This window comes from Lethenteron reissneri, chromosome 41 (assembly GCF_015708825.2).
Source record: "Lethenteron reissneri isolate LAM-NWPU_2019-01 chromosome 41, ASM1570882v1, whole genome shotgun sequence".
NCBI classification, from domain to species: Eukaryota; Metazoa; Chordata; class Hyperoartia; order Petromyzontiformes; family Petromyzontidae; genus Lethenteron; species Lethenteron reissneri.
The window spans coordinates 3,685,906-3,710,528 of NC_083819.1; positions in this window are offsets into that span (position 1 = coordinate 3,685,906).

Below are 24,623 nucleotides of genomic sequence, written 5' to 3' on the forward strand. Positions count from 1 at the left end.
GCTTCCCAGGGGAACTGGTCTGGTTGGTGCAGCATCATCGTCACCATTGCATTTGTGTTCCAGTTATAAATGAATTCCACCTCCACGCATTATCACCTGAGACTGGGAGACCCAAGGCGGACTCTGTTAGTCTCCTTCATCCGGAGCCAGGAGCCGGCACTGTTTTTAAAAAATATAAAATGGAGCTATCACGTTGCCGGGAGCACTTTCAGCAGCGCTGATAACAATCGTCGCCCCTCGGCTTGCGGAAGGCACCCTTGCCAACGTCCAGCTCAACGTGACAGCACGTGACCAAGTCCACGTGACCAAGTCAATTTGACAGCAAGTGATGAAGTCAATGTCAATTGCTGCTGCTGCTTAACCCACGTGGAGCCTCTCATGGCACAAACCTGCCACCCGCAAAGCGGTCTCGTCACGTCACAATAGCAAACACGACTTTGTCGTACAACTCTGCTCAGATCGGACCAAATCTGCAAGGCTTATAGCCCGCCCTCGTTGGTGGAACTGCATTTTTGTGTTTAGTGTTGTTAGGCTTTTTCGGTAAAGTCACGTAGGTAAAAAATAAAAATAAATGAAGTAATAATATAAATAAAATAATAAATCATGACGTTTCGGAGGCAACACAAGTCTCCGTCATCAGGTGGGACCGTCACAGCTACAATTACTGCATCAAGTATTTAAGGGCTGGTCTTTTGGAATTTTTCCTCACTTGATGCAGTAATTCTAGCTGTGACGGTCCCACCCGATGACGGAGACTTGTGTTGCCTCCGAAACGTCGTGATTTATTATTTTATTTCTATTTTAACTTTTATTAATTTTATTTTTATTTTTTACCTGCGTGATTTTACCGAAAAAGCCTAAGAGTATGAATCCTTGCAGTCACGAAAGCTTCAAATCTAGAATTTAGTCTTGTTGTCCTTCCCCCGCACCTGCGATTAGTACCACGTGTGGCGGCTAGGGAAGTTCAAGGTGCGTATCGCGCAGATGGACGGGAAGCGGCTCGCGAGAGCTGGTGAGTGTCTGCGCGTTCCGAATGGTCGTGCCCACCCTGAGGTTCTTTTCAACTTTGCTGGACAATTCAGGCCTCGAAGGCGGGGGAGTGGCAAGTGGAAATCAATCAAATCAATTGGGGGGTTGGGGTATGCAGGGCGGGGGGGGTAGGCAGATTTAGATTTTCGTTGCAAGTTCAAATGCGAGCGTTTAATGTTGAAAAGCCCTATGCGGTTACATGAACGGCGCGACTGATGATGAAATTGGTTGATGAAGGTAGACAAATGTGACTCATCCATTGATGAAGCTGAATTATTAATACTGTCATGGCAATCATCATCGTCGTCGTCGTTCATGATCAGTTCACTGCTGGATGAAGGCATCTCCAAGCCGTCGCGTCACGGTCTCGCAAATGTTACGATCCATCAAAGCGCCTTCACCTGATGTGCCACAAAGACTCCACGTGTTTAATCGGCGCGTGTTAACCGGCTGTGAGATCACGTTTAAAAAAATAGGCAAAGGCGAAGCCATGCGTTTCTCACTGAAGACACTGCTGCTGCCTTACACTAAACCTCTCTCTCTCTCTCTGTGTCGAGGGTACGTCGGCCTACTCTTTCACCTTACCCCACCACTCGCAACCTGAACTAAAACTTGTTTTTCTACCAGGTAAGGCCCACTGAGCTATGTAGCTCTTTTTCAGAAGCAACCTGGCCACGAATGATAGCTCAACGAAGTGGCTTATCGCGTGGAAATTTTGAGCGGTAGTCAAATGCTCCGAACGCGTAATTTTGATTTTAAATGTGAAGGGAAAACCTGAGGACCCGGAGAAAATTCCACGCGACCACGGGCAGAGAGAGAGAGATGCAAACTACAAATATACAGCAGCAGGCGTCAAGGGTCGGGATCGAACCCACGGCCTCCATGTATACCAGGCGAGGGAGTTAACATCTCACCACCTACTGATTGACTACCCTTTTGTGTTGTGGAGTAGACAGAGGGTAGGGGGTTTTTAAATTAAAAAAGATATATGGAGTACAAAAATTCCCACAGACGTTAACTTTAACAATTATAATAATTTCCTTTATCCTAAAATAAGGAAAATAATGACCCCATGCCTTGTTTTTTTCAATTAAGAAGATTCTGCTTTTGGGGATCTTTGGCCAAAGCCATGGACGTTTGGCTTCGTGCGAGAGGAAATCGGCGAACCCACCCAAACAAGAGGGTTACGAACTAAAACTCTGCACGGATGGATTGAAGAATCCATTGCTCTCACTGTCATCCCGTGGACGTGCACCACTCAGCCATCATGTTAGTTTTGTTGATGTTAAGAATGCCAGAGAAACGGCGATGATGTTGAAAATCAATCGCTCAAAATTAACGGCAATCTAATCCCGAACCGTCCGATACGAAACAGACTGAAACACTCTTTGGGCCTGGCGATGAAAATGTCACTCACGTCAAGATGTTGATTGCTCTCTCCACGCGCGGAGCGCAAACACAAATCGCGTTTTATTTTAATTGCGGTGGATAAGAGTTCACCATGGCAACCCGAGCTCCCATTGGTCCATGGTGTTCTGTACACAGGCAGCCTCTTGCCAAGTTGCCATGGCAACAGATGCACAAAACAATAGCGTTTTATTAATTGTTATGGATCACGCATCCCCCAAACTCCCTCTACACACACACACAGAGACAACGGTTCCCCCCACCCCAATCCCCTTAAGCTACGTTCATTTTTGGCCGAGTCAACCTAGGGAAAGTCAATGGATAGGTTCGGATACTTACTCGACATCATCGCTAGCTGCGGGAAGAAATTGAACCCCAGGTGGCTGTGTTCCTAGGACAGCGCCCGATTCACTCTGCCACCGCCGTCACGCGTTCGCCCGTATGCATTGCTCACAAATACTGTACTGTGTACAAAGATACAAAGACACACACCCGGATAGCCTGCTGAGATGATTGTGGCAAGTGATGTTAGCGAGCGTCTATTACGACTGGCATAGCGGACGAAGGGATGTGACCAATCGCCAACACGCCCGGTCGCCTTTGTCATCGCAGTGCTGATGTTTACACAACGCATTCGGTGCTCATTTAAGGCTGAGTCGACCTACGGGGAGGCTCTCAGCACCGGTTAAAATATTCGTCATTCCATGTTGGTCGTGGGCGGGAATCTAATTCGGGTCACCGAATCTCGGAGCGCAGTTGTGCTGCCGCTGTGTGGTGCACACTGGGAAGCGATCCCAACCCCGAACCCCAACCCCTCACCCCAATCCTAATCCAAACCCCAATCCTTAAACCCAACCCCTCACCCCAACCCTAACCCAAACCCCAATCATTAACCTTAACCCCAACCCCTAACCCCAAACATAACCCCAACCCTAACACCAACCCCAACCCCAACCAAAAACCCAAACTCCTAACCTCAACCCCTAAGCCCCAACTCCAACCCCTAACTCCAAACTCTAATCCCTGACTCCTAATTCAAACCCATAACCCCTACCCTGAACTCCAACTTCTTACCCCTAACTCCAACCCCTAACCCCTAACCCAACCCCCTTACCACTAACTCCAACCCCTAACCCCAACCATAACTCCAACCCCAAACTCCAACCCCTAACCCCAATCCGAACCCCAACCCCTGTAACCAAACGGTGAACCTCGAGTCTCACCTTCCCCGCAAAAGGACATCCTCGGGAGTCTCCACTTTGTTCTCATGCAGAGCTTCTGTGTGTCGGTGATTTACTTCAGAATAATAATTCACGTTACTCTCTGCGTATCCCCCCTCCCCACCCTCAATAACCCACGTTGACCCGCATGGTGAAGGATGGTCAAACACACACCCATGTCTGCCACGGAGTTTTTAGTCCTTCGGTGGGTTGACAAAGGGCTGTAGATATTCAATGATTTCCAATTTTAATACATCATTTAGGTGATTGTTATTATTATTATACGTGGATATTTATTTTGCTCAACCGCAGCTCTCCATTGAAAACGAGACTCGCGATGCCCTCGTTCCTTTATAAAGGTCATCTCTACATCTGGCTATTCGAGTGATTATAGATATTTTAAAAAATCCCAATGCTTTGTTAATCCTCTACTCTACTGGATAAGGGTACTTCCGTTATGGGCAGTAGACGGCAAAAATGCGGCTCTTTGGCTGCCCCCTTGAGGCCGACCGCCAGCGTGTACGTGTTCGGCTTAAGTATAAAGGTGGCAACCCTCCTCGCCGCCGATGTTGTTAGCCGTGCCCAGGAATCAAACTCATGCGGGGGGGGGGGGGGCCTGGTTCGCAGTGCCGTGCGCTGTGCATGCGGGGGGCATTCAGTGAAGAGCTTCCACCCACAGAAATGTGACCGTCAGTCGCCACCTAGTGGACACAAGTAGCATTGTGGTCGTTGCAGCGTTGAAGAAGTTATGCTTTATACCAGCCCACAGGGGATTATTGTGTCCGTCCGTCCGTCCGTCGTGCATCCAAAAATGGGAGGGGTGGGGCTGGGTAGAGAGGGGAGGGTGGGGAGGGGCTGGGTGGGGAGGGGAGGTTGGGGAGGGGCTGGGTGGGGAGGGGAGGTTGGGGAGGGGCTGGGTGGGGAGGGTGGGGAGGGGCTGGGCTGGGTGTGGAGGGGAGGAGCTGGTCACCCCGTGGTGCCCTTATAAAACTCAACGTTTAACCTACTCACGCCGGCTTGTGCCCGCCCTAACAGTCGGCCATATTTGAGGAATACACCACGCCGCCGTTGACCCTGACCGAGCAACCCAACATTCCTATCAGCTGCCTCCGCAGGAATGTGTTATTATTGGTTATTTCGGTAAAGTCACGTAGGTATAGAATAAAAAAATCACGACGCCCAAAACGTCGTGATTTATTTTATTTTCTACCCACGTGACTTTACCGAAAGAACCAAAGAGTATGGATTCCTGCAGTCACGAAAGCTTCAAATCAAGTTATGCTTTGAAACTCCATTCGCACTTGTCTGTGTCAACTGCCGTCCTATTGCCTAATTCCTATAACATGTGTGTAGAACTTCTTTCGCACCGTACGTCGCCAACCGTGCTAATCATAAGTGCAAGCAACTTATTTGTGAAGAACTCTGTTCGGTCTGTTGTCCTTCCACCGCACCTCCGATTAGCACAAAATTGGCTACGCGCGGTGTTCAACACACAACAACGAGCACACCAACAGAATGCGAGTCGAACTCTCCTCGCCCCGACTTGTGTTGGGAGGTCACGGTGACACGATGCTTCGGGGCAACTGCACTGGGCACCCCGACGATCGACGCGGGGTCCATTCCCGGCCAGGGCTCACGTCTCTAATCGAGCGACTCGTGAATAGGGAGGGTGAGAGCGGCGTGTGTCGAGGTCACAGAGGTCGCAACCGGGTACCCGATACCCGTACCCTACCCGATACCCAGTTAGCCGTACCCGGCCGGGTACGGGTACCCGTTTGCGACCCTGGTGCGGCCGGGTACGGGTAGACCGTGAGTCACTGGTGAGTAACCGTTTGTCACTCATTTCCCAACGTCTTGTCTCTTCTCACAATTCAAGTTCCTAGAATCAACCCACCCGCGCCTGCAACATGGCTTCATCCCAGAGGTCGGGTACGGGTAGGGTACGGGTACGGCCGGGTACTCGTTTGCGACCCTGGTGCGGCCGGGTACGGGTAAGGAATCAAAACCCGTTTGCGACATCTGGTCGAGGATGAGGAACACAGACCGTTGACTCGCGAGGCCACGGGAGGACAGCTGCGAGCTTGTGGAGGCCTCTATCCACTCGGCGGTGGTCACATCGCAGACCCACGATGCCGATGTTTTTTTTTGGTAAACTCAGAGGAAGAAAAATTTACTAAAACATCAGAACCGTGGCGTTTCACGAGGAACGACGTTTGGCTAAACCTTGCCCGTTCTTCCCCAACCACAACAATAACAACACCCACCGCCCTTCACCACTAAGTGGCGGTGGTGTCACACTGAGGCCACGCGCAGGGGTCGATGGCCCCGCTGCTGGCAGGAGGTCACGGAACTGCCCCAGGTGTCCCCTGGGGTTCACTGGCTGAGATGCCCGACTACCACAACCATAACAAAGGCAAAGACCCCCTCCCCCCACGGACTGTTGGGGCAAGTGCTGTTTGCGAGTGGCGCCTATGAAGGCCGGCACGGCACGCGAGGAAGCGGGTGGTCAGACACCACGCCCGGCCGCCTTTGTCTCCCTAGTGGCGACGTTTGTCCACAGCACACCAGCTACTTATTTGAGGCTGAGTCGACCACCAGCGCAGCCTCCCACACTCTCTCCTCTCTACCCCGCGTCAATGCGTCCCCCCTCCCTCCCCTATTCAATTGAATTGACGCGGGTTTGTCCCATCGCTTCCACGGAGCACGATTGCCGTGAGGAATCTGCAGCCCGATCCATCGGATGCCCCCCACCCCACCACACTCCCACCAGAACCAGTGAATACACTCCTCATGCATGGCCTGACGCTTCCCATCCGATTCATCTCACCGTGGCGAACGCTCGCCACCACGAGGATCAAGACGGCGTCGTCGCTCATGGGATTCTCTCAGCGCGGGCGTTCGCGATACGCGCCCCCCCGTGGCGGCCACGCGGAGTGCCCGCGTCTGAAAGGTGACTCGGTCACGGCTCTACGACCCAGCGAGTTGCGGCGTAAAGAGCAGCACGGGCTTTCGTGCGCCCCCCTTATCTCCCACACCCCCCCCCCCGCGGCTCCCCCATACCACGACCGATATCCCGAGCTCTCGATCCCCTTTCGCCAGCCAGTGGCGTAGTCACGACATCGTCAGCTCAGGGGGGGGGGGGGGGGTGGGATGCGGCAACCGGTCAGCTGTGTGGGGGGAGAGGTGAGGGTGGGGTGACCAACAATTTTATTTGTCTCGCGTGGTCGCACCCAGGCTATTACTCATCGCCGCTGCTCTTGCTGAATCGCATCGCGATGCTCACGGTCTCGAACACTTAGCGCTGCGTAGGGGGCTGTCGGCTTTTCGCAAAATGCAGTCACGATAGCTCCGTAGTTTGGTGGTTGTCAAGGGGCAGCCCCAACTCGTAGCTTTGGCCACTAGGGGGGTGGGGGGCAAAGCATCCTCTACCCCCACGCGGGGTCACGTCACTCCTCACCGCACATCGCAATTCCGCAGCACCTCGTGCCTCCATCTGCACAACGTCTCGTAGCTCTGCTAGTTCTTTACGTGGCACATTAGGAATGGATCACTCTTTTAATTATATCCTTGTGCAGCAGCAAGGGAGTAAAGTGTGGTTCTGTGAAAGTCCTGATGTGCTGTGCAGTGCGTCAATGCACGTGTGTACAGCAGCATGTGATGACTGAGTTGAGAAAACTGTGATTGAATGACCGCGCGGATACACCAGCCACATGGTTAATGGCGACTCGGAGTAATTGCTGTGTGTGACACGTGCTGGTGCATTTTACAGGGTGACGGTGCTGTTCTTCCCAAGATTGCTATTAACCACAATAAATGTGCTTTCCCTCGATTTGGAGCGCCTGCTCACGTCCTTCATTTCGAGTGTGCAACACTTACTAAATGAAAACTTGGGCCATAGAGCTCGTTTTTTCAGAAGCGGCCTGGCTCTCACAAATGACAGCTCAACGAAGTGGGGCTCAGCACGTGGAAATGTCCAGCAGCACAAATACTCTGCACGCGTGATGTTGATTCTAAATGTGCAGCATGTTGTATATGTTGGGTATGAAAATTTGTTATGTTGTATGCGTGCGTGGGTGAAATTATTATGTTGTATATGTGGGTTATGAATATTCAGTGGAAATAATAATAATTAAATGAAATTTGGCCAAATGTGTAATTATCCGGAAATATGTTAATTTATGGAATTACGCACATTTTAATTATGCCAATTCGAGAGGTAATCGTATTAATTATGCGAGTGGGTGTAATTATGATAACGCAAGTCGTTATGATAACCAGACCCCGGTTCACCCCGTTATCGCTTTAACATTTACTGAGTATGTATTAGTGTGTTTATTAAGGTCACCAAGTTCAAATCTCAACGCAGAAGCAGATCTTATGCATAGATTTCAGGAAAGAATCACACAACCACTTCTGTATTGATCAATTTATTACTAATTCAACCTTAACTATGATATAGTATGCGAACTCTCAATCCCTGAACGTCAATACGGCATCAATACAGTATCATCAACGATTGTCTGATTTCACTTTGACAACGGCACATGGATCCCGCATAACGCGATGGTTGTTAGTGAGAGAGAGAGTCGTTAAAACATGCAAATACTATGCTAAGAAAACCTTAACGTTAATGAATGATTATACTCAATATTGTTCACGCAGTACCGCACTCCTTATTGATCATACGCAACCCTTATCACGTTGTTAGCACCTTGGGTCACGGAACAGTTGAATATTCTGTAGAGGATGTGAGTACGTGCGGCGATTATGACTGAAAGATACTTGAAAGATTATACGGCGATAAAAAAAAACACAATCAAAAACAGTTATTATTCTTAAAGGCACCAATCTCAACAGATACATCGGCAGGTTATCTGACAACAGAACGGCCCGGAGTAAGGGCCTGCGACGGTGCTCCTTTTCCGAAGCTCGTTATCTTATACCAAGTTTACTAATTGGGGACCAGATCACCTGATAAGGATCCGGTGGGCCACCACTCCCCACGTGAGCGTGGCTCGGCGGAAGGAGGTGCCAAGAATCAGTTCGTATTGATGGATCTGTTGGGAATTTATGCGATTAAGAGTACAGCCCACTAAATATTAAAGATAAAAATTAAGAATACTCTTATAAACGACGGAGGGCCATCACTCGGTCTCGTTGCGATGCTTTCCAGCCACGGATGGCTTATGGGTTCGAGTGTTTTTGAGTGGTAAGAGTTGTCTTGAATAGTCAGTGTTCGGAGTCGATTCTTTAGGTCAAACAGACGCCTGGTGGTCGTGTGGTGAGGGGGCGGTGCGCGTCATACGTATCAGTCGATCCCCTGTCACCGTGGCGAACTGGTTCGGATGGCTGTTGATACGCTGTCGCAGTTCGGAACCCGGTCGGTAGGTGGCGCCCACAACTCGCTCGCAGCGTGCAGCTCTGGGTTGTCGTCGAACAGCGATGCTCACCACTCCGGTGGCAGCAGAGACCCCCGGTTCGGCAGAGGTTGACGAGCTGAAGATGAGTCGAGCCGACCCGCTGGTCGCAGCTCGCTCCTGAGTCGACCCTCCCGGTCGAGCTCGCTCCTGGGTCGACCCGCTGGTCGCCCTCGCTCCTGAGTCGACCCTCTGGTCGCACTCCTGAGTGGACCCGCTGGTCGCACTCCTGAGTGGACCCACTCTGGTCGCACTCGTTCCTGAGTCGACCCTCCCGTCGCACTGATTTCCAATGCTCAGGATCCTTTATTTTATGCCGAAAAATCCCCCTGGATCCCGCCCACAAGGCGGGGCTTCTTTCCGATTTTTGCTGTGTCAGGATCTGTCCGTAGGCAGGTGTGTCCATGTGTGTGTCCGTACGTCCGTATGTCCTTGTGTGCATTACTCACGGTATTCCGTTGTCCCACTCCCTCCATGAACCCACGAGCAAACAATCAGATGTTACAAATTGCCTCGAGGTCGTCTCTCTGTCTGGGTGCAATATTATCTCTTGTCTGGCCTTCTTCATGAACCCAAAACACAGACGTTACAAATGTCATAGGCGTCTTTGTTCGCACCACCTGGAGGGAGGGGCAACGCTCTCTCCGACCCGGCGCACAAAGAAATGGTTAAAAGTTTTAAGTTAACATTTGTCCCTTACTATTTCACAGTTATGATTCTGTATGTAACCTAAGGTCTGTCGTTTCCCATCGTGGTGCTTGACTCAAGTGGGGGTGTTTCCCCGAGCGTATACACACTCCTATCCCGCGCTGCGGGGATACAAAGACGGCCGGGATCTCCCTTTCTCTCCGACCCTGGGTTTAACATCGTTTTTTTTATTATGTATTCATATTCGACCTGGTGGTGATTCATCCCGTTATCCTGGCTTTTCCATAAGTTCTACTTTGTCTTTTCATGCATATACTTATTACTATTAATTTATTTCCGATATCTTAGGTTAAGGGGTAAGTTTCTTGATCCTAGGAATTCGTATTCCTTGGTGCCTGCATGGTTATATAAGCGGAATATAGTTTACGGTGAATAGCGTTAACATTGATGTTATATGCGATATTATGTATTGTGATGTCTTTAACTTAACTTGTTTGTCAGAGCTTACTGACACGAAGTTGCATTCCATAGCCCCGCAGTCTTTGCCCCACCCTCTCTCTGCTCGCCGTTGTTGTTGCCGTCCAGCTGGCCGTTGTTCAAGGCCTTCTTGGGTTTATCTTTGTTTCCTCAGCTGCAGGAGAACAAGGCGTGCTTCTACCTCCCTTTCTGTGTGCACGTGTTCTAATTAGCTCGGAATCCCTAACACACAATCAGTGATGATTCCTGGCTTTCTGTGGTTATGACTTAGACAAAGGCCCTCTGCTTCCTTTCACTGCCTTTGCCTTGAAGCAAGGTTGCAATTCTGTCATCCTAGCCCTCCTCTCGTTCATTACTTAACAACACCTGGTGTTTTGCAGTTTGGTGCGCTTTGGTGTGTTTCACTCATTAAAAAAAACAAGTAAAAAGATAATATATAAAAATCATCAAATATTATTAATCTCAATTATGGAAGAAGGGTTAGGATACAACAAGCAGGAGGAGGAAGAAAACCGGAGAAGCCGGAAAAAATCCAGACGTCAGAGTCGCGATCGAACCCACGACCTCCTGCATACCAGGCTGTTCATGTGTAGAGAGCGGAGAGGGACACATAGAGAGAAAGAGAGAGAGAGTCGAGAGGACAGAGAGTGGAGTAGAGAGAGACTTTGACTTTTAAACAACTTTTATTGCCGCCAGCAGCAAAATCACCGGAGGCGATTCCAATATGAAAAACAGTCGCCAACAAACGAAAGAAAACAAACGTTACATATCGTTACAAATCTACGTGCTGTGGTGCTGAAAGCACCGCACACAACACAAAAGAAAAAAGTCACGTGGTTGTGGTGTCATCGCGCACGCCATGGTGACGAGCGAGCATTTCAGAAAGTGAACACGAGGGTGCCGTCCACGCTGGTGCAAAGGGCCTTTCCGGCTCCCCAGCGTTCGAAGAATACGTGCACATCACCGACGTGTGTGTGGTACGCGTGCTCCAGCCGGAGCCGCGCGAGAGAAGGGAGAGAGGATATCGAGACCCAGAGGGCACGGTGACGTGCGCTTTGATGCGCGAATCCGCTCTATAAACAAAGACAAAGATCTCCCGTATAGCATAAACAGACTGTTGGGGCAAGTGTTGTTTGCGAGCACCAATGAATGCCAGAACGGCACACGAAGGGGATGGGTGTCCAGCACCACGACCTTTGTTTCCCAAGTGGCGATGTTTTTACACACTGTACCAGGTACACATTTGAGGCTGAGTCGACCTAGGGGAGGCCCAGGACTGGTTAAAACAATCGTCAGTGGTATTGGTGGCTACGAGCGGGAATCGACCTCGGGTCGCCGGGTTCTTAGCGCAATGCGGTAGACCGCTACACCACACACAACAACAACACAGCCGCCGTTCGCTCCTGAGTGGCGGTGACGTCACCACGGCGCCTGTGCCAGGCTAGGTGCACTTTGCGGTCACGTGAAGTGTCGAAGGCTCGCTGACAGGAAGGTCACGGGACAGACCCAAGTGCCATGGGTTGACTGACTGAGATGACTGGCAGATGCACCACCCATGCCCCCCTACTGTTCCAATTTGCTTTATTTTAATCCGCCCGCTGTTGTGAGCGTCGCTCCTCTGCCCTCCGTTGTTATTGGAGGGCGACTGCCTCCAACTGACCAGTAGCGTCCTTCAGGAGCCTCCTCCAGAACACACACGCACACAACAACGTCTCACCTGACACCCGACGCACGCAGGAGCAGAGAGCACGTGGGAACTCCGTGAGCCTGGCCGGGCTGCAATTATCCAATTAACATTCCTCACGCTCTTTACCTGAACTCGGCCACTCTTAAACTTTTCCACCGATTCCCACCACTTCCCCCGCTCCCCCCCCCCCGACCACCCACCCTCCCACCCACTCCCACCCCTTGCTTGCCCCCTCAAGAGCGTAACGAGTCCAGTGTGAATACACGGGCAATGATAAGTGGATCATTCTGGGCACACGAGGGCCACGCTACGCAACTAGTAACTTGGGCATTGCGGTGGCGAAATGTTAACTACCTCGCCTGGCACGCAGGAGGTAGTGGGTTCGATCCCTCGAACCTGATGCTTGTTGCATATTTGGAGTTTCCATGTCTCTCTCTCCGTGGTCGAGTGGGTTTTTGTCTCCGGGTCCTCTGATTACCCCCCTACCCCACATTTAGAATCAACATCACGCGTTTAGAGTGTTTGGCGGCTATACATTTCCACACGATAAGCCACTTGGTTGAGCTATCATTTGTGGTCAGGTCGCTTTTAAAACAAGAGCTGTATAACTCAGTGCTCCTTGCCTGATAAAACAATAACTGTTTAATAGTTTACTACATCGAGAACCGTGGATTTACACAACTTCCCAGACTAGGACAGAGACATTTATATTTGCCGTTCACCAAAAACATGTGATATCACGCATCGATGTTCTGCATAAGCTATGGACAGCTGAATGAGCTATGAATAGTGGTGCTTGCTATGAACAGCTGAGTGAGCTATGAACAGCTGTGCCTGCTATAAATGTCTGTGTCTGACGAACATGGATGTGTGCTATGAATAGCTGTGATTTATGTGAATATGTTGGTACCCTGCGTAGATATCCTTGCTATAAACATGTGTGTGCTATGAATAGCTAAGTAAGCTATTGACAGCTGTATTTACTATGAACAGCTTTTTGTGGTATGAATTGCTAAGCATGCTTTGAACGACTGTGCGAGCTATGAGCTTACAGCAGTGCATGCTATGAACCACTAAGTGGGCTGTAAACAGCTTGTAAGAGGTGATAGTAACGGTGTTAGTTTTGATAAGTTGCGTCTGCTATGAATAGCTGTGCATATTATGAACAGCTGACTGCGCTATGAAGAGCTCAGGGCGCGATTGTATTCAAAGGTTAAGTGAGCAGTGGCAACTTAAAGTGTCTCTCGAAAGAGACCTGTAGGGCACGTGACTAAAGACACCCTCTGTAGTCCTAACCGACTGTCAGCACAAGAGCTGTTAGCTAATACCTATGAGTGAATGGGTGGCCAACGCCATGCCCCGCCGCCTTTGTCTCCCCAGTACTGGCCTCACAAACGCTGGTGTCTACACAGAGGTTGACCATCTGTTCGGTCTCTTAGAGTCAGTCACAAGTGACGTCACAGCGTTGGCATCTACACATACATTGGTCATCGGTGACATCGAAGTCACCAACGGCGTCACGTGACGCGACGTCACAAACGGAGGTGACGTTATCAATGACGTCACATCCTTCACATCCAGTGGCGGCTCCTGCAAAATCTCTCAGGGGGGGCAAATGTCTGGATGATTGATAAGGATAAGGTCCACCGATGCAATGGATAAATTAACAGCTTAAGCATGTAAAGGCAACTTCACTTCTTTAATATTAATGAAAAATAAAGTGACTCTTACAATACATCTTGTTTGTTTCTATACTCACTATTAATACAATCCACTCAAGTTTCTTTTATTAAAGATTCCACTAGGTGGCGACAAATTATATTGTTGGATGAAACGTGCTTACATATGATGACGTAAGCACGTATGATGACGTAAGCACGTTAGGGCGAGCCCTCCCGGAAGCCATAGAGAATGCATTTCAGCGCCCCCCGGTCGAAAAAAAACATCTTTGAATGTAAGTCTATGGGGCCACTCGGGGCGATTCTCAGCCGGAGTGAAATCGCCCAAAAAGAGGCAGTACTCCACAGAAAGTGACATGACGCTGATTGGACTATATCCAGAGGCACAGTGACGGCTAGCGTGACTCTGTGGTTGAATGACATTGGTGGTGCGTCGCCCAATCGCCCAAATGAAGAAACCGCCCCCTGTTCACATCTACACGCGCGTTGTTTGGCCTCTAACGAGTCAGTGTCGCACTCGCACTGCTCGAGTGAGGACGTGTTTGTGAACGCAGCATCTCATCAAGAACATGGCGGTGTTAATGATCGTGGTTCAGCGAGTGCTGCAAGCAGTGCTACTGCTTGCCCTTGGTTACTTCCTCAATTCTCACTTGGCAAAAAATAAACGGCAAATGGAGACGAACGGTCGAAAGCTCTCCCGGCAACAAAATGACATAGACAAATTGAAGGTGGAAAGGCGGAAACTGCAGGAGGATTTGGGTCTCCTCTGTGATGTCGTGGTCAATATGCAATATCGACAAAGAATTGAGGAAATTTAACGGCAGACAGCTCAAGTGCCCAGCTCACGCGTGTAGCCCAGGCTGACACCAATCGGTGGAGCCATTGAAGAGTGTACGACTAAGCTAGAGTCATACACAAAGTCCACCCCCAAGGTTGAGGAGGTCATCGCATGTCAGGAGAGTTTGGTGGAGGAGCCAATTGGCAAGGGACCCAAGAAAAGGAAGCGCTTCATTTTCTTCAGAGCGTCTTTCTTTACACGGCAGACCATTGGAGTCATTGAGGAGTCTACCACCAAGCTAGAGTCAACCACAAAGTCCACCCTCCAGGATGCTGAAGTCAACGCAAGTCAGGAGAGTTTGGTGGAGGAGCTTATCGACAAGAGAGCCAAGAAAAGGAAGCGCTTCGATTTTTTCAGAGCGTCCTTCAAACAGAAGACCTCACATGCAACCAACAACAAGACACAGACGTCCCATTAAGCACAAACACTCGCTCAAACACACTCTTCTTAGCCTTAACAAATTGGGGGGACCAGTATGGTTAGTTAACAGCTATAAAGAACGGTATATAGCAAACGTGGGTGGGTGGACAACACTATGCCCGGCCGCCTTTGTTTCCCCAGTCCTGACGTTTTCAGACTTCACCAATTACTCATTTACGGCCGAGTCGTCCTAGAGGAGGCTCAAACCAGGCGCAAATATTCACCACCATCATTGGTTGTCAGAAGGAATCGATCCAGCACCATTGGGCCAACTGCAACACCCCAACCACAACAACTGCTCCCCACTACACGCACACAGACACGCATACGCACATATAAACACGTCTACATGTATACATATAGTCATTCAATATACTTCCATGATGTTGTATATTTTAATTGGCATGTTAATTTTTCATTTTTTTTCTTAACTTATTCGATCTCGTTGTTTTCTTAGGATTACTATCCAATCTCAATTGCATTCACAGTCCCGTCATACTTTATTTTGTATAGATTGAGTCTGGTTAACAATGTTCCTCCACTCCATAACTTAGTACGTTTGGCATTTACATTTGTCAGTCATAGCTGTGCTTATTATGAACAGATGTCTTTGCTGGGAATTGCCAAGGATGCTATGAAGAGCTGTGTGATTTATTAACTCACAGCATTCCACCCCATGTACCACTGAGTAGGTTGTCATCAGCTGTGAGAACTCTTAAGAGCTGTGTTAGATGTAAAAAGTGGGGTGTAATATGTATAGATGTGCTGCATCCTGTGAACAAATCAGGGTGCTATAAATCGTTACAGATGCTGTCATATATAAAAAAGAAAAGGGAGGCGCAGCTGAGACCAAAAGCAGTGCAGACTAAAAGTGTCTCGCAGATGACCTAGAGGAGACGTGACAAAAATGCAAAACTTTCCAGGATGGTCAAAAATTTAATACAAAATTAAAGAAAATTGCTAATTATTAAATATGAGAGCATTCAACGTTGAAGGGTTTAAACGTAGAAAATAAAATATCACAAATCCCCTCTTACTGAACCCTCACCCCTTTGTCTTTGAATCTGAGACGTTGCTGTGACGTCACAAGGGAGTCTGTGATGTCACAAGTGACGCTGTGACGTCACAAGTGACGCTGTGACGTCACACGTGACGGTAACGCCCATATTGGTTATCTGACACGTCGCTGTAACCAAAGACATCACGTGATCTGACGTCGGAAATGACGTCACATCCTTCACATGTATATATACAGGTTGTTTGGCCTCTAACGAGTCAGTGTCGCACTCGTACTGCTCGAGTGAGGACGTGTTTGTGAACGCAGCATCTCATCCAGAACATGGCGGTGTCAATGATCGTGGTTCAGCGAGTGCTGCAAGCAGTGCTGCTGCTTGCCATTGGTTACTTTCTCATTTCTCGCTTTGCAAAAAATAAACGGCAAATGGAGAAGAACGTTCGAAAGCTCTCCCGGCTACAAAATGACATAGACAAATTGAAGGTGGAAAGGCAGGAACTGCAGGATGATTTGGGTCTCCTCTTGGACCTCGTGGTCAATCTGCAATATCGACGAAGAATTGAGGAAATTAAACTGCAGACAGTTCAAGTGCCCGGCTCACGCGTGGAGGCCAGGCTGACACCGATCGGTGGAGCCATTGAAGAGTGTTCGACCAAGCAAGAGTCAACCGCAAAGTCCACCCCCAAGGTTGAGGAGGCCATCGCAAGTCAGGAGAGTTTGGTGAAGGAGGAGTAGTGGACGTGCATCGGACGTCTACTACGACCACGACCGCCCGTCTTGCCTTAACAGACTGTTGGGGGAAGTGACCCACTACACATAGAAAATAAGCACATGTATACACTTGTACACGTACATTCTGTTAGTGATTCATTAAAGTTCCATGACGTAGTAAATATTTACTTGGTTTGTAATTTTTTTAATCATGTTTTTTTAATTAATCTATTCGATCTCGACGCCTTATGAGTATGATTATCCATTCCAATTGCATGGCAGGTCCCTTCATCCTTTCTTCACATTGACTCCGTCTAGCGTTGCACCTCCTCCCCTTGGCTTGGCACGCTTCAGCATCTGCAGCTGTGGAGAGTTGAGCCTACGTGGGCACAGTGAATTTTGCCAAGCGTGCTATGCAGAAGGCATTAACTCACTGCACTGCATCCCGTGAGCCATCGGAGTGAGCGCATGGTCGGTCATTGCAAAGTGAGTATAAAGTTGTCGTAAGGGGCCGTCCATAAATGACGTCACGCGATTTTGGACGATTTTTGACCACCCCCACCACTCGTCACACGGCGTCACAAAAAGTCAGACCCCCACTCAAATATGACGTCACAAAGTTCTGTCCCCCCCTCCCCCCCAAAAAATAAAACATGTTTCAAATCGCTTTAAACTATTGTCATTGTAGTGCGTATTTAATGTGCCGCTGCACTCTGATGTTGTAGGAGAAAACATTTAATAAAAAGTCTATTTAATTAAGTAGAACGTGTTGTCTATATTTATTTAAAGTTGCGCATTTTGATGTGACGTCACATTTCTCAAACCTCCCCCCCTGGTCACACATCGTCACAAATGTCAGACACCCCCCCCCCCAGGTGCGTGACGTCATTTATGGACGGCCCCTAAGAGCAGCGCGATCGTGCTCGTCGCGAATTAACGCGATCATATTCTCACACGAACATTTTTTCTTTTTAAACAGCTAACTGACGACATTTGGCCAGCAGATGGCAACAGAAAGTCACTTCAAAACTCAAACTCATCTCTGGCGCGGTGGTTAGTTAGAACGTTGCACCGCTCGAGTTCGATTCCCGGCCACTGCTAATCTCACATAATTTACAATTTACTCTACAGCACGCAGTGGTGTGCTGAACTAGTAACTTATTGGAATGTTTTTTTGCGTGACAATCCTTACTAATCGGCTGTGTCGGGTGGTGGCGGGTTTAACGACACATTCATATATTTACGCGACCGAACCCAAAAGCCCCTATTCGATTACTCGACAATATTGGCCGCGAAAGCTCCACCACTGCTACTACGCGTTACACTTAAATGGTTATTGGCGCGCGACGCGTGTTTTTAAATAATCGATGACAACACCGCTACTGGGCCGTCCATAAATGACGTCACGTACCTGGGGGGGGTCAGACATTTGTGACAATGTGTGAATAAGGGGGGGGGGGGTTGATAAATGTGACGTCACATCAAAATGCGCAACTTTTAATAAATGTAGACAACACGTTTTTTTGATAATTATTTTCTCCTACAACATCAGAGTGCAGCGGCACATTAAATACGCACTACAATGACAATAGTTTAAAGCGATTTGAAGCATGTTTCATTTTTGGGGTGGGGGGGGGTGGGCAGAGCGTAGTGACGTCATATTTTAGGGGGGGGGCTGACTTTTTGTGACGCCGTGTGACGAGGGGGGGGGGGGGGCTCAAAAATCGTACAAAATCGCGTGACGTCATTTATGGACGGCCCCTGTGGGTGCAGGGAACTCACGCCTGGGACACGCAGAGCGAGCGTCCTGTCTGATTTGAAAGCGGCGAAGAAGAAGCGCCAGTCTCGCGCGAACTCGCAAACTAATTATAGCTTTAGAACCCAGAGTGGCCCGGGACACGCACCAACAGCACAGAGGCCTTAGGAGTGCGCCTAAATGCCACCTTGTGTGCGCCAGGTTTAAATTAATTAATACATTCCAACCATCCTCCCGGTTCTTTCGGTAAAGTCACGTAGAAGGGAAGCAATAAAATAATAAAAATAAAACACAATAAAATAATTCCCACGACGTTTCGGCCACAACGCAAGCAGCCGTCCTCAGGTGAAACCAGGTCTGTCGAGGCGACATCGTCTGTCGCCTCACCTGAGGACGGCTGCTTGCGTTGTGGCCGAAACGTCGTGGAAATTATTTTATTGTGTTTTATTTTTATTATTTTATTGCTTCCCTTCTACGTGACTTTACCGAAAGATTGTCTACCCGTGCCATAGGGGAGGTTCTGGTGAGGAGGGGAGGGGGATGCGGGGGGAGGGGTTGAACATACTTCACCACGGGGGTTGTCGAAGGCTGGTTGATGCAGTAACCGGTTCTGTTATCATTCGCCACCGATGTTAACCGCGGTGGGATCATAGCGCGGCGCGCTAACCACTGCGCCACCGCTCCACGCCCCCGTGTGTGCAAGGATAATGCGCGCGCCCTTTATTTATTTGTCACACATGAAAGCATCGCACGATCAAAAAAGAAACCCGCTTCAAGGTATTAATCAGAGCGTTGGGCCGCATCCCAAGGCACGCGATGTGACGATGAATCGGAGGGAGTCACGCACGACAGCTGAATAACGAACGTGTTTACACCCTCGGTGAGCGCCGTCTGTGTAAACCACAGTGGCTGAGCAGAGGCAGCAAGGTGTGTGTGTGTGTGTTGGACTAAGGTGGTTCGTTCGTGAAGCTATCCCATTCGTGGCATCACGTCCCGCACAACAACAACAAAACACGAATTCGCTGTACATTTCAACGTAGCAGGATCCTCCTGATAAATACAAACATTCAAACTTAGCGAGGCGTTGCTGAATACATGAATCACACGAAAAGCATGATCTGCACGAGGTCGCAACACACACGCGACACGAACGAAACACACGGACGCACGCCATGTGCGTACACAGGCAAGGGGAGAGTGTTGTTAGCGAGCACCTATTAAGTCCGGCACGGCACACGAGAGGGTGGCTTGAGTGGCCAGAACCACGCCCAACCGCCTTTGACTCCAGAGGTATTGATTTGAGGCTGAGTCGACCTAGGGGAGGGTCCCAGGACCGGTGCAGATAATCTTCATTACCGGTGCGTTCACCGCTATGCTACCGCTCCACACACACACGGAGACATACACGGACAAAGATCCTCCCCCCCCGTATAGCCTTAACAGACTGTAGGGGCAAGTGCTGTTCGCGAGCACCTATGAAGGCCGGCACGGCACACGAGGGGGTGGGTAGCCAGCACCACGCCCGGCTGGCTTGTCTCCCTAGTGGCGTTGTTTACACACCGCACCAGGTACTTATTTGAGGCTGAGTCGACCTAAGGGAGGCCCGGGACCGGTTGAAATAATCGTCACTGGTGTTGACCGTGAGCGAGAATCGAACCCGGGTCTTCAGGTTCGTAGCGCAGCGCGCTAACCGCTACACCACCGCTCCCCATACACACGGACACACACACAGAGACACACACAGACACACACACACACACCGACACACATAGACACACAACCCAAAAACACACCGACACACACACCGACACACAGATCCACACACACACCGACACACACACCAACAAACCGACACAGACACACACACATACGCTCACACAGACACACATACATACTCTCACACAGACACACACATACTCTCACACAGACACACACACCAACACACACACACCGACACACACACCAACACACACACACCAACACACACACCAACACACAGACCAACACACACAGACACACACACAGACACACACACTGACACACACACCGACACACACACCGACACACAACACAGACACACACACCGACACACACACAGACACACACACCGACACACACACAGACACACACCGACACACACACTGACACACACACTGACACACACACTGACACACATACCGACACACACACTGACACACACACCGACACACACACACAGACACACACACAGACACACACACAGACACACACACCAACACACACAGACACAAACACAGACACACACACTGACACACACACTGACACACACACCAACACACACACCAACACACACAACAACACACACATCAACACACACAGACACTCACACTGACACACACACACTGACACACACACTGACACACACACCGACACACACACCGACACACACACTGACACACTCACACAGACACTCACACTGACACACACACACTGACACACACACACTGACACACACACACAGACACACACACTGACACACACACCGACACACACACTGACACACACACACAGACACACACACTGACACACACACCGACACACACACTGACACACACACTGACACACACACTGACACACACACACTGACACACACACACTGACACACACACACTGACACACACACACAGACACACGCACAGACACACACACAGACACACACACTGACACACACACTGACACACACACTGACACACAGACACACACACTGACACACACACACTGACACACACACACACACAGACACACACACAGACACACACACCGACACACACACACGCATAAAAACGCTTACTCTCTTCGCACCCTCGCCTATTTTGAGCCCCGGAATTCATCACCGGAGAGAAGTGGGGGGGTTGGGGGGGTTTGGGGGGTTGGGGGGGAGGGGCATTCGTGGGGGAGCCCGGGTGACGTCAGCATCGTGGTGACGGGGTCGGTCCCGTGCCTGGGATCGAACCGTGCCGGTCGCAGTCGCAAGCACCGTGAAGGCGCCCGACAACGCCGGATCACAGAGGGCACAGGCAGATGTCTGTGCAGTGCGTGGATTCGTGAATCTATCTGTGGGGAACGTTGGCGTGTTACCAGCCGGTATGCGTGGTGAGTTTTCTCCGGGCACACATAGCCACTCGCTCACTCACTCAGGGAATGTTAAACTATATTGATATAAAACTACTATCAAATAGTTGTTATTGTACCAGGTAAGAACCTCTGAGCTGGCCGGCTCTTTTTCAGAAGGCGCCTGGCCACAAATAAAGGCCGTAGTCATGGAATCAACATTGGGGGGACCAAATCTTTCAGGTGGTCTGGGGGTCCTCCCCCAGAAAAAAAAATCTAAATTTAAAAACGAATTTCCTGCCATTTCCTGCCTAAAATATGAAAAACATTCACTAACACATGGGATGGGCTTTTGATTTATTTTTTTACAATAATGTTTAATAGTGTTATTGTATTACATTGCTCTGTTTTTTTTACTTTTTTTTACCATTTCTTGTTTCATTGTATGTAATGGCAGAGATTCGGGATTAATAAAGTACAACCATAACCACAATCATATGAACAGAAATCTATTTTATAGCAATATATTGTGGGGGGTGGGGGGGCATTTTGAGCATCTTTGAATATTGGGGGGGATGTGTCCCCCCAATGTTTATTATAGTTACGGCCCTGCCACAAATTATAGCTTCACCGAAGTGGCTTCTCGCCAAATACTCAAAATGCGTGTTTATAAATGTGCAGAGAAAACCCGGAGGACCCGGATTTTAAAAAATCTACGCGACCACGAGGAGAGAGAGAGAGAGAGACACGCAAACTCCAAGTATACAGCAGGCGTCAGCGTCGAGATTGAACCCACGACCACCTGCATACCAGGCGAGGTAGTTAACATCTCGCCTTCTCGCACGAGAACCCAGTGATGTCGGAGTCCTAAAGGCGATGGTCTTTGTTGTCATCCCCACCACAGGATTAAAGGCCTCCCCACGCCGCTCGACTCGTCGGCGTTGTTTGACCATACTTCACCACGCTGGACAGTAGGCGAATTGGTCAAGGCTGGTGGACTTAGACGTGGATGCGTAGAACGTATATACGTACAGTACAACAATTGACACAACACACACGTACAGAAACACAGAGCAAAAGATCCCCCTTATAGCCTCTACAAGACTGTTGGGGCAAGTGCTGTTAGCGAGCACCTGTGAAGGTCGGCACGACACACGAGGGGGTGGGTGGCCAGCACCACGCCCGGCCGCCTTTGTCTCCCTCGTAGCGATATTTTACACATCGCACCAGCTACTCATTTGAGACTGAGTTGACCTAGGGGAGGGCCAGAACCGGTTTAGATATTCGTCACTGGGTGTTGGCCATGAGCGGGAATCGAACTGGGGCCGCGGTGTTCGCAGCGTAGGATGCTAACCGCTGCACCGCCGCTCCCCACGTGGCCTCCTCACGGAAACACACACACACACACAACGTGCACGCAACTTCGATGCAGGGAACAATAACATTAGCGTTGCGCTCTTGTCGGCATGGAAGTTGCTCTGGGCTCTTAGAGGCGCCCCGCGGAGCGAGGGAGTTTCTCCCTCTCAGAGCAAATCCCAAATCCGCTCTTACCTCGCGCGCGCATGATCTCATATGCAAACATGCGCTTTCAATTACCTCTGTACGTGGACGGGGAATATCGCTGAGAGGATGGCGACTCCCTCCAGGAAGCACAGAGCGAGGGAATGAGTGTGGGGGTGGGGGGTGGGGGGGCAAACACTTCCCAGCATAGAACTGCACGTGCGTGTTCGTCATCGTGATGATCTTATTCCTCTTTCGATTTAAAGCTTTCGTGACTGCAGGGATTCATCTTCTTGGTTCTTTCGGTAAAGTCACGTAGAAGGGAAATAATAAAATAATAAAAATAAAACATAATAAAACATGATTTTATTTTATGATGTTTTATTTTTATTATTTTATTATTTCCCTTCTTATTTTATGATGTTTTATTTGTATTATTTTATTATTTCCCTTCTACGTGACTTTACCGAAAAGAACCAAGAAGACTTATTTCTCTTCTTTCTTTTTATTTTCGTGCGGCTGATGTAGATGCTGATCAACAAACTTAAATTTTAACTTTCAGGTGGTCAAGCCGGACAATCGCGTCTGGAGTAGCCCCGAGTGTCATCGCTGTGACGTCTCCTTCGTGTGCGTGGATCGGGCGTTGTTCTACGGTTTGTTCTGGATGTCCACAGTCGCACATTGGAGAGTTTATTTTTTTTTTATGGTCACGATCGTCATCGTCGTCGTCGGCCTCGTCATCATTATTGTCAACGTAATCACCATCAACATCACCGTCGTCATCAACAAGCGGCAAATCCCCCTATCGCTGGGCAATGTCACCATGATCATCATCACGGTAGTGTCATGATCATGATAACTGCAGAGGGTTCGCGGTTGAAACCGGCAGGCCGCCCTGGTTATTCGATTTGCAGACGCGCATCCGAACGCGCGCGATGCGGTGTCCGTCTTCGTTCCACGGCGAGCCAAACTCCGCTGCAGCGAGGATACGAACGGAGTTTGCGTGAGAGCTCAGCAAGGTATTGTGGTTCATTCGTGTTGAGCGCTTTTTTGTGTGTAACGAGCGCGACCTTTTCGCGAATTTGTTCGGCAAACCGGAAGCCAATGCAGCTCGGTGAGCAGGAAGGAATGTCAGCGGAACGACAACTCGGAAGCAGAATGTGTATTTATCCTGGAGGAATCCGATAAGCTATGAAGCTCCTTTTCACGGATGCCCAGAACGTCACAACAGCAAACCCAATGCAAGGACACGATGGCGAAAGGAAAGCGGCCAAAGCGTCGTCGGATCACGCGAAGCGAAGCATGATTTCGAGCCTGAACAGAGTTTGGCTGGAGTGGCCGCTACGCACAAACCGGTTGGTATCGGGGGCAGCGTTGCCGCGTGGTGGGCAGCAAGAGGGCGAACACATAAACGTTGATCCCCCTCCCTCCCCATATTGGACATCTGTCAAAAAGAGCTTTATAGCTCATCGGATTCCTCCTTCCAGTCGGAATAAAGACGATTATTCTGAATAAAAAAAAAAAATCTTCCACGTCTGTGCGCGCTGCTTTCATTACCTCGCACTGATGAGCGTTAGTGTAGTATGGTCAAGTAACCCCCGCCCCCCCCCCCCCCACCGCGAATCCGCATGGCAATCCAGCAGTGGATTGATAAAATACGAAGTCGCCGCGCGTGAACATCCGCAAGCGACTGAAGGCTACGTTGCCCAACGTTATTGCTCCGCGCCAA